We start from the raw sequence: 18,741 nt of genomic DNA, 5'->3' as shown, positions 1-18,741 counted from the left end.
ACAAACCAGATTTAATCAGATCCAAAGAGGCTTCATCTGTTATGTTCTGCTGTCTGGAAATGATAAATAATGTAGAAAGTTCTATTGCTAAACAATTCCTCATTTTTCATTTTTTTGGTTGGGGTTTAATTTTATAATAATTTATTGTTGAGAACAAAACACATTTCATTTTACCACAGTGTATCAATGCCTTAATCTTTATAAGGGCGCTGTCTTGGATTTAATACTTAACACTACTATACAGTATTTTACCACAGATATTTACAAAATAGCAAATAAGCAATAGTTCAATGAACTGTGCAGCAGGGTTTGTCATTTCCGAACTGACACTTGTAATGTTAATTTACTGTGATAAAGTGACACACCTTTATCTACAATGAATACAGAATATGGAAAATATTTGTAAATGTTTCCATCACTTGGTGAGAAGGACTTCTGTTTTTTTAATCACAGAATCATACAGCATGGGAGGGCATTTGGCCCATCTTTGAAAGAGCTGTCCAATTAGTCCCACTCCCCTGCTCTTTGCCCAGAGGCCTGCAAATTTCTCCTTTTCAAGTATGCATCCAATTCCTTTTTGAATCCGTTTCCACCACCCTTTCAGGCAGTGCATTCCAGATCATAAGAACTACTGGCTATTTCCTCCAAGAATCTTTGATTATTTCTAATAATGGTGTTCAGATGTTTTTCAGACTATCTCCCCATTTAATGGGATCCCATGAAATAAAGGATGTTGGGCTGAGATCACAATGAACAGAAATGAATATTAATAATAGTTTATAGGTTAGAAAAGGTCCTAATATAGCCATGCATGTCATGTGAAAATTAACTCCACAGTGAGACTGATAATACAACCATTATTAATATATATTCAGCTAAATTAACTTTTCACTCAGCAACAGCTGAAAAATGAATCAGAGAACATGAATGGCAGTTTTGATGTTAATATGGTTTGAAAGGGCTATGGAAGTGCACAAGAAGCTAATAAAGGAATAGAAGAAACAAGAAAGGAGAGAATAAACCAACAAAAGACTTAAGACAGTGGGAAAGGTGAACAGAATCTACTTCTAGGCTGCTGAGTTCTTTCTGTTAACAACAGAATGGGGAAGGGAAGAGAAGGGAAGAAACATAGAAACATAGAAGATAGGAGCAGGAGTAGGCCATTCGGCCCCTCGAGCCTGCTCCGCCATTCAATGTGATCATGGCTGATCATCCAAATTCAGTACCCTGTCCCTGCCTTCTCCCCATATCCCTTGATCCCTTTAGCCTTAAGAAATATATCCAACTCCTTCTTGAATATATTTAATGAATTGGCCTCCACTGCCTTCTGTGATAGAGAATTCCACAGGTTCACCACTCTCTGGGTGAAGAAATTCCTCCTCATCTCTGTCCTAAATGGCTTACCCCTTATCCTTAGACTGTGACCCCTGGTTCTGGACTCCCCGGCCATCGGGAACATCCTTCCTGCATCCAGTCTGTCCAGTCCTGTTAGAATTTTATAAGTTTCAATGAGATCCCCTCTCATTTTTCTAAACTCCAGCGAGTATAAGCCCAATCGACCCAATCCCTCCTCATACGTCATTCCTGCCATCCCAGGTATCAGTCTGGTGAATGTTCGCTGCACTCCCTCCATGGCAAGAACATCCTTCCTCAGGTAAGGTGACCAAAACTGCACACAATACTCAAGGTGCGGTCTCACCAAGGCCCTGTACAACTGCAGCAAGACATCCTTGTTCTTGTACTCGAACCCTCTCGCTACAAAGGCCAACATACCATTTGCCTTCTTAACCGCCTGCTGCACCTGCATGCTTACCTTCAGACACCCAGGTCTCGTTGCACTTCCCCTTCTCCCAATCTATTGCCATTCAGATATTAATCTGCCTTCCTGTTTTTGCCACCAAAGTGGATAACCTTGCATTTATCCACATTATACTGCATCTGCCATGCTTCTGCCCAATCACCCAACCTGTCCAAATCATACTGGAGTTTCTCGGCATCCTCCTCACAGCACACACGCCCACCCAGCTTTGTGTTGTCTGCAAACTTGGAGATATTACATCTAGTTCCCTCGTCCAGATCATTAATATATATTGTGAATAGCTGGGTTCCGAGGACCGATCCCTGTGGTACCCCACTAGTCACTGCCTGCCACTCGGGGGAAAAAAACCGTTTATTCCAACGCTTTGCTTCCTGTCTGCCAACCAGTTCTTTATCCAAGTCAGTACCTTGCCCCCAATCCCATGTGCCTTAACTTTACACGCTAATCTCTTATGCGGGACCTTATCGAAAGCCTTCTGAAAGTCCAAATACACCACATCCACTGGTTCTCCCTTATCTATTCTACCAGTTACATCCTCAAAAAATTCCAGTAGATTAATCAAGCACGATTTACCTTTTGTAAATCCATGTTGACTTTGTCCAATCCTGTCACTGTTTTCCAAGTGCTCTGTTATTACATCTTTTATAATGGACTCTACCCACTACCGATGTCAGGCTTACCGGTCTATAATTCCCCATTTTCTCTCTACCACCTTTTTTGAATAGTAGGGTAACATTAGCTACCCTCCAATCCATGGGAACTATTCCAGAGTCTATAGAATTTTGGAAGATGACCAGCAATGCATCTACTATTTCCAGAGCCACTTCCTTAAGTACCCTAGGATGTAGATTATCAGGGCCTTAATCCTGTCAATTTCCCGAACACCATTTCCCTACAAATACTGATTTCTTTCAGTTCCTCCCTCTCATTAGACCCTATGTTCCCCGACATCTCTGGGAGGTTATTTGTGTCCTCCGTTGTGAAGACAGAACCAAAGTATGTATTTAATTGGTCTGCCATTTCTTTGTTCCCCATTATAAATTCCTCTGATTCTGGCTGCAAGGGACCTACGCTTGACTTCACCAATCTTTTTCTCTTCACATATCTATAAAAGCTTTTACAGTCAGTTTTTATGTTCCCTGCAAGCTTACTCTCATATTCAATTTTCCCCTTCTTAATTAATCCCTTTGTCCTCCTTTGCTGAATCATAAACTGCTCCCAATCCTCAAGTTTACTGCTTTTTCTGGCCAAATTATATGTCTTCTCCTTGGATCTTATGCTATCCCTAATTTCCCTTGTTAGCCACGGTTGAGTCACCTTTTTTGATTTATTTTTATGTCAAACAGGGATGAACAAATTCTGTAGTTCATCCATGCAATCTTTGAATGTTTGCCATTGCCTATCCACCATCAACCCTTTGAGTAACATTCCTAATCAATCCTACCCAACTCGCGCCTCAGACCATCATAATTTCCTTTATTTAAATTCAGGACCCTAGTCTCTGAGTCAACTACTTCACTCTCCATCTTAATTAAGAATTCTATCATATTATGATTGCTCCGACCCAAGGGACCTCGCAAAACAAGATTGCTAATTAATCCTTTCTCATCACATAGTACCCAGTCTAAGATGGCCTGATTTCTAGTTGGTTCCTCGACATTGGTCCAGGAAACCATCTCGTATACACTCCAGGAATTCCTCCTCCACAGTATTATTACTAATTTGGTTAGCCCAATCTATATGTAGATTAAAGTTACCCATGATAACTGCTGTGCCCTTATTGCACGCGTCTCTAATTTCCCGTTTAATGCCATCCCCAACCTTGCATTACTGTTTGGAGGTCTGTATACCACTCCCACTAACGTTTTCTGCCCCTTGGTATTTCTCAGTTCTACCCATACACATTCCACATCATCAGAGCTAATATTCTTCCTTTCAATTGTGTTAATCCCCTCTTTAACCAGCAATGCTACCCCACCTCCTTTTCCTTTTTGCCTATCCTTCCTGAATATTGAATACCCCTGGATGTTGAGTTCCCAGCCTTGGTCACCCTGGAGCCATGTTTCCGTAATCCCAATCATATCATATCCGTTTACCTCTATTTGCGCAGCTAATTCATCCACTTTATTACGAATGCTCCTCGCATTAAGACACACGGCCTTCAGGCTTGTTTTTTAAACACTCTTACACCTTTTAGAATTATTATTTACTGTGGCCAGATTTCTCTGACTGCCACCTTTGTTTTTCTCCTTTATCACATCCGCAGGGTGCCCAGGACAGTTCACAACCATTACATGACTTTTGAAGTGCAGTCACTGTTGTTATGTAGGCAAATGTGGCACCCAATTTGGGCACAGCAAGGTTCCACAAACAAATGAATGAGATGAAAGACCAGGAAATCTGATTTTAGTGGCGTTGGTTGAGGGAGGAATGTTGGCCAAGACACGAAGGCCTAGAAATTGGGTTTTGGCTTAGCCAGGGCTTTAGCGCCGGAAGTTAGTGCCGGCGCTAAGTCCCCCTACGCACGCCAAAAATTCAGTAGCGCCGCGCCCAAACGGCTGCCGGCGCTACTGAAGGGTCTTAGCGCCTGGAAAAGGGCGCTAACTGCCGTTTAGCGCCGCAATTCCGGCGCTGCGGCACCCGATGCGGTGCGGCAGGCTGGGGAAGTGCAGGCCTCCTCCTTCCGTTAAGGAGGAGCTGCCTGCACCCGGCCGCGGCCTGCGCAAATCTGTTTAAAAATGAGCCCGGCACCTCGGACAAGTGCCGGGCTTGCATCTGTTCCGGGGGGGGGGAGGGGAGAAGTCCGGGGAGGGAGCTGCGGGCAGGCGGCCGGCCGCCGCGGGGCCTTTAATGCGCCGGCGCAAACACATGTTGGACTCTGTTGCCAGAGTCTTAGTTGCGGCTGCCACGGGCGAGGCGGCCGCAACTGAATTTCGGCGCTGGGGCCCGTCGGCATGGCAACCGGGACGCTGCGCACACCGATGACGTAATTGGTGCCGGCGCAGCGCTACCGGTGCAACGCCGCTTTAGGGCCCCAGGGAATTTTTCAACTGGCCATAACTCTGGCGCTAGTCCCTCTAGCGCCTCAAAAGCGGCGCTAAGGCTAGTGAATTTCTAGGCCGAAGAGTTTCCTATTCTTCTTTCAGTAGTGCCATGCAATGTTCCCTCTAAGCAGTGCGTCCGCGTGGCCACGCAGCTGTCTGCCGGTCCCACACAGCCTGGGACCGACTTTTCCAATGTTAAAGAACCTGTGAATAGGCCGAGCAGCCCCTTAAAGGGGCAGCGCAACAAAATAAAATAGGGGGAACATTGTTGCCATGGGATTTCTTACACCCACCGGAACAAGCAGCGATCTGTCAGCGTTGAAATAAAGTGTCACCCTAGATTATGCTCAAGTCCTGTGAGGTTTCTGACTCAGAGGTGAGAGTGCTACCAACTGAAACTTGCCCCGGACTAGTTGGCAACTGAAATTTTACAGACTTGAGTATAACTTCTAGCTTAAATATGTTTGGTAAATATGTTTTCTACAAGTAGAAGTATAGGATCATATGGAATCTTGGGGGACTTTCCTGAGTTTTCCATGGCTTTCCTGCTGAAGTTAAGGTGGATGAGCAGGAGAATCCCCCAGGAAATTTAACTCCATGGAGTGTTTAATTCACAGCATTCTCTGAATAAAAACAAGCTACAGTTTATTTTTGTAGCTGAATTGTACACCACCTCAAAGCTCCAAGAGCTCGCAACTGTTCAGCTATTGCCAAATAATCTGCCATGTAACAATGTAAGAAGTCACACAACACCAGGTTATAGTCCAACAGCTTTATTTGAAATCACAAGCTTTCGGAGCGCTGCTCCTTCGTCACCTGATGAAGGAGCAGCGCTCCGAAAGCTTGTGATTTCAAATAAAGCTGTTGGACTATAACCTGGTGTTGTGTGACTTCTTACATTTGTCCACCCTAGTCCAACTCCGGCATCTCCACACCATGTAACAATGCACATGCAGCCACTGCACTGCTCTGTGACTTATCAAAATCAGGGTAGATACATTATTGAGATACATGGATATGAAAACATAATTTATCCAGAGGTCCCAGTTCGATCCCTGGCCGGTGCTGATGATTTCTGGTGCTGTGGTAGGAGCGCTACAATTGGCTTCAGTGCTCTTGGGTTAAAGAGGATAAAATCAGCGACTGCTGACCACTATCCATTGACCCCTGCGGGAAGCGTGATTGTGCGTTGAGTCAGGACAGGATCAGACTCGACTCTGATTTTTCCCACAGTTGAATAACCTGTCTCGTTGCTGTTGTTTTCATATCTTCACATTGGAGAATAGTGTGAAGTAGTGGAAGGATTCGCAAGCCAATTAACAAGTCTGACAGGCCGCGACATAAACACTCCTTCCATGGCTGTAACCATTTTTATACAAACCGATAGTACTATATGGCGGGAGGGCTTTATGGGCTCCCACAACCACCGGGCGCAAGTATCCCACTGGATGTCAACCCAGAATTCAGAGCCGGAGCTCCAGTCTCTACTTGACAGGATTGTCTGGAGCGGGGAGAAAACCAAACACCTCTGACTCACAAGTGGGAATGCTGTCACTAAGACAAAGGCTCGCTCCCACCTCTCTGGTGAAACTTGTTGATCCAATTCTACATCCTATCCCCTCTGAACTTTTATGATAGTGTTATAAAGGACACCCTCCTGTGTCGTTTGCATCATTACCATAGAATCTGAATGGGTTTAATCCCCAGCAGCTGCAACTTTCCACAACATATGTACAGCTGAGAAAAATAGGGCATAATTTTACACATTAAATTGCAAATTGTGATTGAAATGCAACTTTCAGGAGATCTTTGAAAACTTAGGCTCGATGCCCCAGGTAAGACCCTTCACTTTCATACAATGCAAAAAAAAGTAAGCTATTTTATGTTGATAAGCACAACATTTCGGCTATTGTGTGCATTTGTTTTCCCTTAATTTTTCTTGCCTTTTTCAGGTTCCACTGTCCCATACACCAATCTTCAGTCTAGTAGGTAAGGTAGACAATTTGTTCCCATTGCTGGTCTGTGGAGGTTTACTTGCCAATTTTCTTTTCCTCCCCTCCCAGTTTGGGAAATGCCTGAACTTTGTTCATCATTGACTAGACGATGTCACAGCCAGGATTGCACACACGCCGTGTGGTGGAAATGCAGGTTTCTTACTGCTCTGTGGTTTATCACATGCTGTGTGTGATCCAACTACAATTACTATACCTCGTCTGCTGCAGTGGTCGTATTAGATGATCGCAACTGAGCTCCAAAGGCCCTTCCAACGCCAGCTCACTGAAAGCTGCCAGAAAGTTCAGCATTTCATCTCCTGGGAAACAATGAAACTTTCCAAGAATGAAACACTGCAAGCAAAGTCAGTGCAGGGTGAGCCAGAGAGCAATGCTATACAGTCCTCTACACACAAAGTCTCTGTGTCACAAAACCAGGCCAAGATTGGACCTGCTGCTGAAGAGGGCAGAGGGTGCAGGACTGGAAAGAACAGGAGACAAAGCTCAGCTCTGTTTATCTGTTGGATTTAACACTTTTTTTTAGGGACTTCACAATATACACAAAGTCTCTGAATACTTGAGCACTTGCTTGCACTTAAAAGAAAGTCAGCACTCCTACAAACAAAAACATTCACTCCTCCTTCCATCACAACAATGCACTTTAAAGAAGTCATCCTGTAAATGTTTTAAAATTAGAACGTTAAGCCACTTTATATGCAACACTATGGGCAACTGTTCAGGAGAAGGACTACAGGGTTTCTTTCAAGTAATGCCCACTAAATGACCTGGCAAACTGCCTCAGTTCACTAAACATTTTCACCCAGCATGACACTCTAATCTTATAAATTTGTTCCGGCAGCTGCCCGACACAGAATAGTCCAGGCAAATCTTTTTTAGGAATTATATATATTTTGCTGTAATTAATGTGTCTGGGAAACGTGGTAACTGCAAATTTGTTTTTGATTTCTTCAGAGGCCTGAAATGAAAAGCAGTGCACACCTCATCCGTAATAAATATAACTCAAAATTAGGAGTGCCTCCCAAAATTAATCTTGTGCATCACTTAGCAGTTGTACTACCATTTCAGGTTTCTACTTGACAACTACACAAAGGTGACAGTATGTCCTCGATGTCAACCCCACCATGACGGGCAGGAGAGAGTCAGGGGGCTAAAAATGTTAAAACGGGGGAACATGGTCCTATCCTGTCGCATGCATGCCTATTGCCGTTTTTATGCCGTGGGTTTCAAGGCAGGACACTTCATTAACATAACCGTGCAATTGGAAGCCTGATTTAAATTTGATAGTTGCCGGTTGGGTTTCCCAGGGTTTGGGAAACCTGGCAGCAAAAGGGAGTTGGGAGCTGCCAGCTCAAGAAGTTAATTGTCTTTTACAGCACTCCTTGTGGGCCAGGAAGAGCAGGAGTGCTTCCACCAGCCCCTCAAAAAAAACTTTTGGCCTCCCCTCTGCTGATTGCAGCCTCTCTCTACCCTCTGCCCCGATCGGCGACCTCCCCCACGCTCCAGCCCCGCTTTGTCGGTCGCTCGCTCCCTCCCTCCCGATTGCCGGGGACCCTCCCCAAAGGTCCCTGGCTGCAGCCTCCGGCTGGTGGTATTCCCGCCTGGCAGCCAGCCAGCCTGTCAATTTGGCTGGCTGCCGGGCAGGAAATGGCTTTGCCGGGTTTTCCCTGCACTGCCATGCTCCCCCACACCTTCCCCGTAAATATCAGGGCCTATAATTCTGGAATCAGGTCCTGATCTGCACCACTTGGTTTTAATACCAAGAGAATATAACTGTAGTGTAATCTGAGATCGGGGCACTTTATCGATTTCAACTCTCGCCGCCTATGCACTCGGTGTTGTGTCGGTACCTTTTTAACTAGACACAATTAGAACTCAGAACTCAGAGATTCAAACATGAAGTGCTTTATTCGAAGAGAAAGGGAAGTTCTGGACAGTTCCGAACAGAGAGCTAAACTTAACTAAGAGAACACCCAACCATTTATCTGCTGTGACAGCGCCACCACAGGTGGGAGGAGAACACACAATACATAACATATTCCTCCCCTCTTAAATGGAAGGTCCACATTATTCCTCAACAGGTAAGTTACTTTCAATGCACTCAACTACCCTAGGGTAGAGGTAGACTGCCTCAACCCCTGACTTTACCCTGGGGTTTATTCTGCCCCAGTCTTGTGGGTATGTCGCTAAGCCTACAGATCCAAGCGTCTTGGAGGCCGCCGCTCTCTGACAGGATACCGGCGGTCATCGCTGGCTTCCACAGCAGTAGGCATTGACACAGGCCTAGATGGAGAAGGTGCCTATGTCAGTCGAAAGTCAGGAGTTTGCACAGGTGGAACAGTCTCTTTGACTTCCTGTGTTGGAGAAGAGCACTGTGGCAAACGATGCTGGTTTGCAGTATCATCCGGAAACAGTTCAGGCCAACCAGCCGTTGGAGCCTCTGTGGCGGTCTCAGCTCCTAGCAACAGTTGATCTGTGTGTCTTCTCCAGACGACGTCCTCAGCAGTCTCAACCGTGTAAGACACAGGGCCCGTCTGCGCGATCACTGTAGCAGGAACCCATTTCGGTCCAGTGTTGTAGTTTCGAGCTAGGATGTGCTCTCCCGGATGAAACCGTCTCTCCTTGGCTCTTTTCTCTCTCTTTTCAACTTGAGCTTGTTGTTGACGATGGACAACCTGCTCTGCCCTTGGAGGTTTGAGTAAGTCAAAACTTGCCCGCAACTGCCTCTTCATCATGAGTGAAGCGGGGGAAGTTTTGGTTGTGGCATGCGGCTTGTTCTGTAGGACAACAGGAAGCTGTTCAGACGTTGGTGGATTGAGCCCTGACCTTGCGATGCCTTCAAGGCGTGCTTCAAAGTTTGCACGAACCTTTCTGCCTGGCCATTAGTAGAGGGATGATAGGGCGCAGACCTGATGTGTTGGACACCATTCACATGCAGGAAGGTTGCAAACTCCTGTGATACAAATTGTGGACCGTTGTCACTTACGAGTTGTTCCGGTGAGCCATAACGGCTGAACATCTCACCAAGTTTCTCAATTGTTTTCTCTGCCGTGGTAGACCTCATCACAGCGACCTCCGGCCACTTGCTACGAGCGTCCACAACCACCATAAGCATCTTCTCTTCGAAAGGACCGGCGAAGTCCACATGTACTCGCTGCCACACTTCTGCAGGCCAAACCCAGGGGTGTAGGGTTGCCAGCTGTGGAACATTCTGGACCCTTTGACATGGGGAACATGTTTTGGCTTTCTCCTCAATATTCCCATCGAGACCTGGCCACCAGAAGTAGCTTCTTGCCATTTCCTTCATCCGAACCATCCCACTGTGGCCTGTATGAAGTTGTTGCAGTATAGGTTCCCTCAGAGGTGGCGGAGTGATGACACGGCGTCCCCAAAGAAGACAACCTGCCTGGACGGAGAGCTCGTTTCTTTTTGAAACGTAAGGTTTCAAACTAGGAGAATCTCCTATAGCTCTCCCTCGAATGACATCGTCCATTACCTCAGACAGGACTGGATCGTTGCGGGTGTACCTTCGCACCTGAACTGCAGTGACAGGTGCTCCCTCCACTTGTCTAAAGTAGAAGATGTCTATCTGATGAGGCTCTGGGGGAGTAACAGGCAAGGGTAGCCTCGAGAGACCGTCTGCGTTGCCGTGCAAGTCTGATTTGCGATATTTGATGTCGTATGTGTGTCCTGACAACAGTAAAGCCCACCTTTGCATCCTGCTTGCAGCGAGAGACGGAATTCCGGTGTGGGGCCCGAATATTGAAGTCAATGGACGGTGGTCCGTCAGGAGTATGAACCTTCTCCCAAACAGGTACTGATGAAATTTTCGAATTCCAAAAATGATTCCCAAGGCCTAGCGCTTGACCTGCGCAGTGTTACTCTCGGCCTTGTTCAAGGTGCGTGATGCGAAGGCGATAGGTTTCTCTTCACCCAAAGGCATGATGTGGGATATGACTGCCCCCCACCATATGGTGATGCATCACATGCTAGCTGCACGGGTAGCTTTGGGTCGAAGTGTGTCAGGACCTCCGATTTCAGCAATGCTTTCTTTGCTTGGGCGAAAGCTTCGTTGCACAGTTCAGTCCATTTCCATGTTTTGCCTTGACATAGCAACTGATGTAACGGCTTCAGCAATGTTGCTAAGTCTGGAATAAACTTCCCATAGTAGTTAAATAGCCCCAGAAATGAGCATAACTGGCTCACATTCTGGGGTGCTGGGGCCTCCACGATCGCCTTGACCTTTGACGGCGCCTTATTCAGGCCAGTAGCGTCAATCACATGCCCCAGGTACTCAACTGAAGACTGAAAGAATTCACATTTGTCTTTACGAACTCTGAGTCCGTACTCTTTCAGTCGTTGTAGTGTCGCATCCAAGTTCAGAAGATGATCCTCCTCATTTGTCCCAGTGACAAGGATGTCGTCCAGGTAGCACTGGACTCCTGGCAGTCCACTCAAAATCTGATCCATTGCCCTTTGGAATAGAGCAGGGGCCGACGTAATTCCAAACGGAAGGTGGCAGTACCTGTATAGCCCCTTGTGTGTCACAATTGTCAGCAGCTCCTTTGATTTGTCATCGACATGCATTTGTAGATAAGCCTGGCATAAGTCTATTTTGCTGAACTTTTGCCCTCCGGCCAGGCCCGTAAAAAGATCAATGAGGGGAAGAGGGTACTGTTCTGCAGACAGCACCGGGTTAATAGTCACTTTAAAATCCCCGCAGATTCGAACAGATCCATTCTTTTTCAGGACAGGAACAATGGGTGTGGCCCACTTGCTCACGTTCACAGGCTCCAGGACTCCATTCTCGACTAAGGCCTCCAAGTTAGCCTCAACTTTTGGCCTAATTGCATAGGGTACAGGTCGGGCTTTGTGAAACTTCGGCTTGCTGTCAGGTTTAATGTCCAGTCTCATACTGATCTTTTTCATGCTCCCAAGTTCCCCATTGAAGAGTTCTGCATGTTTGTTTAACACTGCAGTCAGACCTGACTCTCCTTTTGACATCATGCGGACTGCAGGCCAGTCCAGTGTGAATTTCTCTAGCCACGCACGTCCCTGTAGCGATGGGTAATTTCCCTTTACCACATATAGCAGCAGTTTTGCAGTCTGTCCATTCAATTTAACTGTCACCTCAATGGCGCCTCTCATGGCCACAGGTTCGCCGGTATACGTCTTTAACACAATGTTTGTTGGCTGAAGGGTAAGATGCTTTAGCATTTGTTGTAGATAGTGTCTGAAACAAGGGACACAGCCGCGCCTGTGTCCACCTCCATCCGCACTGATTGTCCCTCCACCAGTGGTGACACCCAGTAGCCATTTGAACCACCTGCAACCGTCAGTATGTGCACCTCTTCCTCCTCAGAGGTGTCGCTCCCTTCTATTTTGCTTATTCCATCATACTGCACTGAATGAACACGCTTTTTCCTCTCTTGTCCAAATACAGACATTTTGCTTCCATGCTTCCCAGCTCTGTCTGTTCTGTTTTTACCTCTACAGGCGCGTTCAATGTGAGCCATTTTGCCACAATTTCGGCATTCCAGCTCTGTACACCAGCAGTCATTAGCGTGATGGCCCATTTTCCCACAACGGTAACATGTGCCGTTCCGCGCACCTTTAGGCTCAGACGACACCTTGTGAACTCTCCCTGTTGAACTCAACTGGTGAGCCTCCTTTACCGCCATCTCCATGGAGACACTAACTTTAATGGCCTTTGCAAGAGTAAGGTTGTCCTCAGTAAGAAGGCGCTTCTGTGTGGCTGCACTTTGCAGACCACACACAAGTCTGTCTCTAATGGTGTCATTCAGCACCTCCTTGAACTGGCAGTGTTCCGACAACCTTTTTAAAGCAGCAATAAACATCGTCACTGATTCCCCCTCCTCTTGATTCCGTTTGTGAAATCTAAATCTCTCAGCAATAACCAGAGGTTTTGGTGAAAAATGTGCTCCAAGAATTTCCACTAGTTGCTTATATGTTTTAGTTCCTGGCTTATCTGGCTGCACAAGGCTGCGAAGTAAATTGAATGTCTTCGGCCCCATTACACTCAAAAAGGTAGGCACGACCTTTTTGTTTGCCACCGCATTCGCCAAGACAAAATAGTCAAAACGTTCCGTATAAGCGCTCCATTGCTCCACATTTTCATCAAAATCACCGATGTTTCCTAATATAGTAGCCATCTCATGTTTCAAATTTAAATTTCTGTTTACTCACTGCACCCGTAACGTACGCAGATTCATCCGCTCCTCGTCGCCACTTTGTTGTGTCGGTACCTTTTTACCTAGACACAATTAGAACTCAGAACTCAGAGATTCAAACATGAAGTGCTTTATTTGAAGGGAAAGGGAAGTTCTGGAGAGTTCCGAACAAAGAGAGCTAAACTTAACCAAGAGAACACCCAACCATTTATCTGCTGTGACAGCGCCACCACAGGTGGGAGGAGAACACACAATACATAACACTCGGAACATTTAGAATTTACTGTCGGGGAGCGAAGCTCTAACCACACACAGGTGCAGAGCTCTCTTCCCCAATCCTGGTAGCTTGATTTGGACCCAGGCAATATAAACAAGCTATGCCAAGCTGGAATCTGTCCTGTAGCTGCAGTATAAACCCAACCTTGAGTTGCATTAGATTCCCGATTTATCAATCCTGAAGGTCTTTTTTTTTTTAAAAAGGAAAGATTTTCATCACTAAACAAATAATTCTGACTAGTTTTCATTTGTGGATGGAATTTCACAGAACTTGAAACTGTAGTGTAATATTTTTAGACACTAATTTTCTCGCCCGCCCCCCCCAGCCCGCCAACCCCACACCATACTTTTCTCTCTGAAGGTGTTAATTCTTCCTGGAGTGTGGGTCCATGGCTGCTGACAGCCCTCCAGTTCCTCGTACAGGTAGCATTCTTCAAATGTGAAGCTGTACACTGAGGGACAGCAGGTTATTTGACCATGTAGGGCACCACAGCGGAACTTGATCCTGTCCTCTCCGGACGTTCACATCCACACTTTCTAGCAGATAAAATAATTTTAATAGCAACGGTCACTGGATGAAAGTCACAAGCTGGAACCATACTTTTTTTTTTAACCTTCCCTAAGCTTGAGGACACCGAGTCCAACAATATTGCCCGAACTGCTGCTGTGGCTGAGATCCTTTAACTAAAGTTGGTTAACTACCACACTGGATGGTGTACTTTCCCACAAAACCATTAGGGAGCCCTGAGTTCTCGTGTTCTGTAATTTCCGACGTAGCTAATTGAGGGAAATGGACTTCAAGTACACAGTCCCTTATCTATTTCTTTTAGTTAAGTGATGGGGCCCACAAGTGAGCTGACAATGTAATAGTCAAATTCATTTTCCATTATCAGATCATTCCTTTAAATATGCTGCTTAAAATTCTAAGGAAGGATTTATATTCATCTGCTTTTCCCTTTATCATGTCAGATCATAAACAAGCAGTCTTATCTTCTATCCACGGGCTGACACAATATCTTCGGTTTGGGTGCTCAACTCATGCCACAGTGATTGATGTTTCAAATTCTATAATGTATAAAAATATAAATATTAATTTCATCTGATGACTGAGTGAGTTGACCCAGTGAGTAGCTGAGGAGATCCCAAATTTGATTTTAATAGGGTTGCAATATGGCTGTACAATTGGTCTTAGCATTTTTTTGGGGGTGGGGTGGGTGGGGGCTGTAAATGGTCAACGTTCCTGCTCCTGAACGCTATGGTATAAAATGAGCACCTTAAGCACATCCAGTGGCTTCATCTTGTGGTCCAATCGCCTGCGAATAGTCAGCATCAACTCACACATGAAAGGTGCTGATGGGCACCTGCCACTGACAGAACCACATCCCACAAGCAATCGGGGAAGAGAGGAGAGCAGGAAAAGTACCAATAGATACTTTTGTAAAAAAGTAGCTAGTGATTGCAGTTTTTCTGATTGATCTCACAAATACATTTTCTTAGCTGAGTTTGGTCTACTTGCGACATTTGTTAAATTTACCCCATGGATATTAGATACAATGCTCAACTGAACTCTGGTTCTCAAACAGGATTCCGCCAGAAATGTTCATCTGTTTTACTTCTTCAGACTCTGACTACTGCATTGTGTATTTCCAGGATGATATGTGTGTTTTTAAAAGTTGTTTCTGCTCCTTCTTGCGTTTTTACATCTCAGTGGTTTTCAGGTGCATAATAAGGGATAGGCCACAAATCAGCAACCTGGAGAATTTTGAGCAGTAACCTATGGATGAATGTTACCGGTTTGCTGGTCAGCTATTTACCATCCATCATGATTGCTGGAATCATAGAATCATAAAAATTTACGGCACAGAAGGAGGCCATTTGGCCCAACTTGTCCGTGCCAGCCAACAAAGAGCTATCCAGCCTAATCCCACTTTCCAGCACTTGGTCCGTAGCCTTGCAGATTACGGCACTTCAAGTGCATATCCAAGTACTTTTTAAATGTGATGAGGGTCTCTGCCTCTACCACCCTTTCACGCAGTGAGCTCCAGACCCGCACCACACTCTGGGTGAAAAATTTCTCCTCAAATCCCTTCTAAACCTCCCACCAATTACTTTAAATCTATGCCCCCTGGTTATTGACCCTTCTGCTAAGGGAAATAGGTCCTTCCTATCCACTCTATCTAGGCCTCTCATAATTTTATACACCTCAATTAGGAAAACAACCCCAGCCTATCCAATCTTTCCCCATAGCTAAAATTCCCCAGCCCAGGCAACATCCTTGTAAATCTCCTCTGGACCCCCTCTAGTGCAATCACATCCTTCCTGTCATGTGGTGACCAAAGCTGGAATGAGAGAGTGAATACATTACTTTTGAACAGTGGGAATTACTCTAAAATAATTAATGCCAGAGAGCAAATGGTATTTTTTTCCTCATCATTCAACACTTTGCCACGCCCCCAACAGAATTTTCTCCCCTCCCATATTGCAGGTAGTAACTCAAACTGGGTTACAATTCCATGGGCATTGGAAGAGCTCCATTTTCCTACATTCTGGTTGTATTGGGTTTGGGGGAATGTATTCTGTTTGATCTTAAAATTATTTGAGGTTTGTGCTGCAACAACACCAGATCTCAGGTGGTGGCATAAGCTCCACCTCTGCTCCAGTACCTGGATCAAAAGTCGATTCCTGCCGAGTCTGCACTGTAGCAGCAGATAGGAACAAGCTGCTCACAGAGAGGGTTTGTAAACACGTTGTACATCAGAAAACATTACCGTGGTTTTGGCATAGTCTGACGAAGCTTGTTGTGGAAGTCACAGTGCTACTGCTGTAGAACAGGAGAACAAAACAACTTCATCAGATGGTGAAATAACAGCAATCTTCACATGGAGGGGTCAGCCCGCAACTAATCTGCTGTTGAGTAAGTTTGTTGCTTTAACAGGCAAATTTTACAAAGCAACAGCAAACTGCACAAGAATGAGTCCTTTCCTGCATTCAACAGACACATACAAATTATTTGATAACTCAGAATTAGAATCAGAGCTTTGATCACCTCATGTCAACTTTGCAGTGAAACTAAGCAACAGAATTAGTCTCTATAATGCCAAATCTATTTGCACGTTTTGCATTTTCTAAAAACGGCAGCTGTTATTTGCTGCCTCAAATGGTGATAACATTATGTTGATTAACTTTCCCACAGATTTAGTTTCTAATAACACATGTGTCACGCCTACAATCCATGTGTCTAAATAATGCCAGAAAACTGATGAATCAGGTGCAAGCCCAAGATTAGTTGACACATTTACATTAAAAAAACCTCCTAATTGCTGAAAGTTTAGTTGGTAGAAAGCTTTAACAAGTGCAAATTCCACTTCTGTTGACCAAAAGTATTCCAGTCAATATCAGTTGCCTTTAATGGATTCATGTGTAAACCACCAATATAAATGAGACCCACATAGCCCTTAAATTGAGATTTTTGTCAAAAGTATTACTAAACAATCCTCCAGTATTTTATAACAATGTGATCATCAATTAACCACACAAACAATTTCATAACAAAATTTTGACAGGAAAAAAAATTACCATTCACCAATGTCATCTAAAAAGTCAGTGTGATAGGTTACTTTGCTTACCCCTTGCTGGGATATTTCTGATTGAAGAAATTCAGCTGCACATGCCAAAAGAAACACAAAGCAGGCGCCTGCACTCTTTATGATAACATTGTTGCATTCTGCTCAAATTTTTATATATAAACTGCAGCATCTTGCATAAACAAAACAAAACTCTTTTTCACTTTATAAAACCCTGTGAAATTAGCTGCAGATGACAGGACTCATCTGTGCATCCACTGGGAAAATGCTGTCAAATTTGACAAAGCTTACCATTAGCCAGCAACAGCTGATCTCAAGACTTCCGTTGTGTTAAAGTAAAATAAATCTTTTGCATATTTTTCGAGTTAGTCATAAAAATGCTTTGAAATGAATGTGCTTTGAAATGAGGTAGCCTGAGAAAGACTCAAACCCAATGGAAAGAAATGCTGTCTTAAAGGAGCATTGGCACCAAGAATTTCTACTTTGCAAGCCGAATACTCCTGCATATAAGCAGGGCTCAATTGCAGTGGGATTGAAAATAGTTACAGTTGAGCAAGTGCAGCATATTGTCACATTAGTGACCTCCAATGCAACAGTTCGAGGATGGGGTGGTTATCACAAATATTCCCTTTCCAGAGAGCAACTGGAGAATCCATCCATTTTGCTGACCATTAAAAAAGTACATGCATTCATATCACGATGAATATTTTACACAAAGCAGGAGCTAGTGAAATCTATATTTCAAATTTTACCAGTCAAAAAAAATATTTATTTTGACAAGTCCACCTCAGGATAAACGATATTGTGCATTTACATGTCCCGAGGACTACTTAGTTAGAACCTAATTCCCCTACCCTGCTTTAAAAGGGCTCTGCGGGCAAGTCTAGCTTCTATCTGAATCTCTTCTCATTACAATTTGATGTGTTTAAACTATAGATTGGTTCCATTGAGATACATCTATATATAGTCAGTAGGTAAAATATTATAATTGATATGAGTAGTCTATTTTGAGATGGTAATAAATGTTATACCCAAGAACTAAATTAAAACTACTGATGAGGGTGACTGGTCTGTGCTGTTGAGCAGGGGGAAATAGAACGAGTCAGCGGAGCTCGGCATATGTTTTTTATCATACCTTGAAGAAAAAAAACATGTAATTCTGTTTCATATATTTGAACAAACCCAGTCAAAATCTCTGCAGTTAAGAATATGCTGCACTGGAAAGGATGAACAAGCTGGGAAGAGAAGGGTGACCTAATTGAGGTCTTTAAAATTATGAAAGGTTTTGATAGAGTAGACACAGAGAGAGTGTTTCCACTTAGGGGGAAGAGCAAAACTAGAGGCCATCAATATAAGATAGTCACCAAGAAATCAAATAGGGTATTCAGAAGAAACTTCTTTACCCAGAGACTGGGGAGAATGTGGATCTCGCTACCACAGGGAGCAGTTGAAGCGAATAGTATAGATGCATTTAAGGGGCGGCTAGATAGGCATATAAAAACATAAGAACATAAGAAATAAGAGCAGGAGTAGGCCCTACGGCCTCTTGAGCCTGCTCCACCATTCAATAAGATCGTGGCTGATCATCAATCTCAACTCCACTTTCCCGCCCGATCTCCATATCCCTTGATTCCCCGAGAGTCCAAAAATCTATCTATCTCAGCCTTGAATATACTCAAAGACTCAGCATTCACAGCCCTCTGGGGCAGAATATTCCAAAGATTCACAACCTTTTGAGTGAAGAAATTCCTCCTCATCTCAGTCTTAAATGGCCTACCCCTTATCCTGAGACTATGCCCCCTAGTTCTAGACTCTCCA

General features: G+C 44.5%; 1 protein-coding gene across 1 annotated transcript in view; it reads right to left on the bottom strand.

Moving 5' to 3' along the window:
* The window catches only part of shroom3 (shroom family member 3), a 646,471-nt gene that overhangs the window by 206,830 nt on the left and 420,900 nt on the right, over positions 1 to 18,741 (bottom strand). The window lies entirely within an intron of this gene.

This window comes from Somniosus microcephalus, chromosome 2 (genome assembly GCF_052327205.1).
Source record: "Somniosus microcephalus isolate GS21.2 chromosome 2, FLI_Smic_1.0, whole genome shotgun sequence".
Taxonomy (NCBI): domain Eukaryota; kingdom Metazoa; phylum Chordata; class Chondrichthyes; order Squaliformes; family Somniosidae; genus Somniosus; species Somniosus microcephalus.
Note: the sequence above shows the minus strand (reverse complement) of the source record. Positions and strands in the feature narration are given on the sequence as shown.